At 47.4% G+C, this 3554-nt stretch overlaps 1 protein-coding gene across 1 annotated transcript in view; it reads right to left on the bottom strand.

The window, feature by feature from the left end:
* Positions 1 to 3554, bottom strand: part of LSAMP (limbic system-associated membrane protein) — a 1050957-nt gene that overhangs the window by 1047084 nt on the left and 319 nt on the right. The gene's annotated exons all lie outside the window — the stretch shown is intronic.

Below are 3554 nucleotides of genomic sequence, written 5' to 3'. Positions count from 1 at the left end.
TGTTTGGAAGAATTTTCAATGTAAAGCAATGCTGGAGAAAATGTATAATTTGTCAAGGCATTCATTTTTTAAATAAAATCCTTGGGGGGGATCAAAATTACTTTTCAAATTGACAGCTAAGATAGAGTAATAGGTAAAAGCGAAGACAACACCAAATTCTTCTAAATTATTACAATGCTATTTTTGATAGACCCAAATAATTTACTTCTCCTCCCCATCCCCACGCACCCAATTTTTGACTTGGGGGAAAAAAAGGAAAAGAAAATTTCAGGTTTTGAGTCCCATTCAAGAATCTGATCTTTATCAGAAACTATGAGGCACACCACAGTAAGAGACGAATCCATTCGAGGGAAGAGCTGCAGCATGCCACTAGAAAGTCCCACCCACCAGCAGCACTGGGGTGTGTAGGTACTTTTGTTCCTCCAGCCCCCACAGGGCAGGAAGACCAGTGCACCATGCAGGAGAAACAACCGTCCTGCCTTCAAACCACCTGCCTCTGAACGAGGACTGGAAGCATAGCAGCAGGGGAACGCAAGAATCCTGAACCACAAAATTAAGGAAACATAGTGATCGGGAAAAAAAAAATTTAAAAAAATCCTCTGTGCAGGACTCAGAGCCTCTAACCTAGGGGAGAAGGAGCAAAGCCTGTCTCTGTGCCAAAACCCCCGAGCCTAGGCAGGCAGGGGACAGGCAACCCATTGCACGTCCCCTGGCAGAGGCACTGGAGGAGGCAGCCTGTGTTGGCCACTTGGCACTGCGGAGCCCATAGGTCTCCTGCCAGCCTCAGCTGCGCTTCCTCCCCTGCACCCCCATCACCTGCTATTCAGCCTCAGCTCAGCCGTGCCCAGCAGCGCCAGCATCGCTCCCCTTCACCCCCACATTTGGTGGCTTTGGAAGAACAGGAAAAAAACGAGGAGCTGCTTTTGCATTCACCGGTACACCCCCAAGTGGACAGCGAGAAAAAAGGGGGAGAGAAGGCACGGACAAGTTCTGGATAGCTTGCAGAGGTGCAGGCTCAGCTGGCTGGCACTGGAGGGATGCGCTCAGAAAGCACTTGGAAGCAGTCCGACTGGGGTCACTGCCTGTCAGAGCCACTACTGCAGTTTCCTAGGATAAGAGCTCCAAAGAGTCATGCTCAGCAGGGTTACAGAAATGTTTAAGGCTTGTTACCACAGCTTTCAGTGAAGAACAATTAATTTGAAATAATTGTGGGTTGGGTTTTTTTTTGTTTGTTTGTTTTTTAAGGGCATAATACTTTCCCACCTTTTAACTTAATACTTTTAACTCCTTCAGACATCTTCAGGCTTACGTGTGAGGTGCCCTGCTCCTCCCACACAGCCCCAATATTCCTGCTTCCCTGATCCCCTCACCCTCCAGACCAGAGAAAGGAAATTACTGCTGGCTATGAAACTAGATCCAGCAGTGGACTGGGTCTGGTTTATATCATGTCTGAAGGGTGGGAGCAGTAGAAAAAAAACAGTTCCAGGTTTGCAAACCCCCCCCATCCCATCCCAAAACCCAGGGAGGGCAACTGTGTTGCCTCTGCCTTCTCAGAGGGTACCTGGTAAGACAGCCCCCAAAGGACCTTCCCCGGTGCCTTCAAAATCAGAATAGATGTGGCTGATACAACTGTGGCAATAGTAACTCACTAAAACAGAAGGTAAAAGCCTGTAAACGCCTGTAGCCTGGCATAAGATACAGCTATAAGAAAGGACTAAAACATCTCCTGGTTGTGCTAGCATCGGGATGCTCTGGTTGCAACTCGGGGAAGGCTTGTGACTTGGAAACACTGCGTGGAGCAAGCGCCATTGACTACAGGCTAGGAAACATGCATCAGAGAGAGGGGCAACGTTCAGAGCTGATGTGATTTGCCAGTGTCCACCTTCCTTGACAGGTCTGTGCCTACTCCTCCAGAGCAGAGGGAAGTTCACATCAAGCTATGCAACTTCATTGCTGACATTAGCTGTTTATGTTACACAAGAACTGGTCCTCCTCTCACCCCACGTACATCCTATGTGCTGGAAAAAATCCTCCTCCCCTGTCAGAAATAGCCACTTCACAGTGAGGAAGTCAGCTGGAAGGTGCCGGTGCTGGATTCACAATCCAGAGTTCAGAGAATGCAAGTTTGAGAGAAAATTTGTGACAGTGAAAAGCATGTATATGCAACCCAGAGACAGAAGCGAGACTGTATGAAAAAGAGCACTCGGTAAATGTGAGAAGGTGGCAAAAACTGAGGGATTTTGCAGCAAGTGCATGCAGTAGTGACAGGTAAGTGTGAGGTTGCAACAGAAAACATGTGTGTGACAGGGAGCACGCCTCTATGGGAATTTGCTTAGTAGACACAAAATAGAAGAGGCCAGTGCATGCAAGACTGTGTGTAAAAGTAGGAGCAAAGGGGAAGTGAGGGTGCTGTGACTGGGCATATCTCTGTGCACAGCACTCATGCACTACCACATGCACAAGAGTGAGAGAAAAGCGCTGTGTGTGTGGTGAAGACAGCCAGAGCGAGGTACCTTCTAAGCAAGCAGCTCACTGCGAATGCAAGACCGTGAGGCACAGAGTAGGCCAGACAGAGTACATATATGCTCTTTATTTATATATATTCACCTATGTGTGTGTATATGTGTGCACGCCCACAGGCTTACAAGGCTGGTGCAGCAGGATAGGCAAGGGATTTTTATATGCAAGCAACCACGAACACTAGTGTGCAGGATGGAGAGAGAGCAGAAGAAAAGGCTTGCAGGAGGTAGGGGGGAGAGGAAGAGAGAACGTGAATGCGAGAGAGGCAGGCAGGCACTCCAGGAATTGCATGTGCTAGGGAGCTAGAACTGTCTGTGCCAGAGTGATTTTATTCATCTTCCTTGCTACATTCATGAGTGTGTATATGTGTGTGCATGTGTGTGAAGGACCACTGGTGTGTATAAGTGAGTGCAGATCATGTACAAGCTGTGATTTGGAGTGCTATGATTATGTGTACATGTGTGACATGTATTTATACATACAGCATGGGATGCATTAACCCTTAACTCCTGTTTACAGAAAGCATCTCAAAACCAGCTAGCATGCCTGTCATCACTTCAAACTAAATTCCATACTCACACTTGGCTCTTAAAGCAAGGAACCCAGCTGGCAATTCTCCACTGAACAAAACCCCATATCCAACAAATTTCCTTCTCCTGTCTTTCCGCCGTGACTCTCCCTTTTTTTTCCCTGGTGGAGGGGAAGGACATAGTGTTTTCGCAGACAGACCAGAGGCATAGAGGTTCCTCTAATCCCCCCCTCTCTCAGCAAAACCAAAATAAAAATAAAACAGGAAATAAAAAAAAAACAACAAAAGAAACTTAACACTGATCTCCTCAGGAAGGTGAAGAATCCAGGAGCATCAGTACTTGTGACCCAAAGTGCTGAGAAAGAGTGGCTGTGAATGGAGGGGATACCACCTTCACCCATCCCTCTTTTCCTTTGCAAATCTTACTGTGGCCCCCCCAGCTCCCCCTCTGCAAAAGCATAAATACAAGCAGCAAAGTCAGTCACATGCAGTGCCCTCTAACCAT

The sequence above is a fragment of the Pygoscelis adeliae genome, unplaced genomic scaffold (genome assembly GCF_000699105.1).
Source record: "Pygoscelis adeliae isolate BGI_AS28 unplaced genomic scaffold, ASM69910v1 Scaffold120, whole genome shotgun sequence".
Taxonomy (NCBI): domain Eukaryota; kingdom Metazoa; phylum Chordata; class Aves; order Sphenisciformes; family Spheniscidae; genus Pygoscelis; species Pygoscelis adeliae.
Note: the sequence above shows the minus strand (reverse complement) of the source record. Positions and strands in the feature narration are given on the sequence as shown.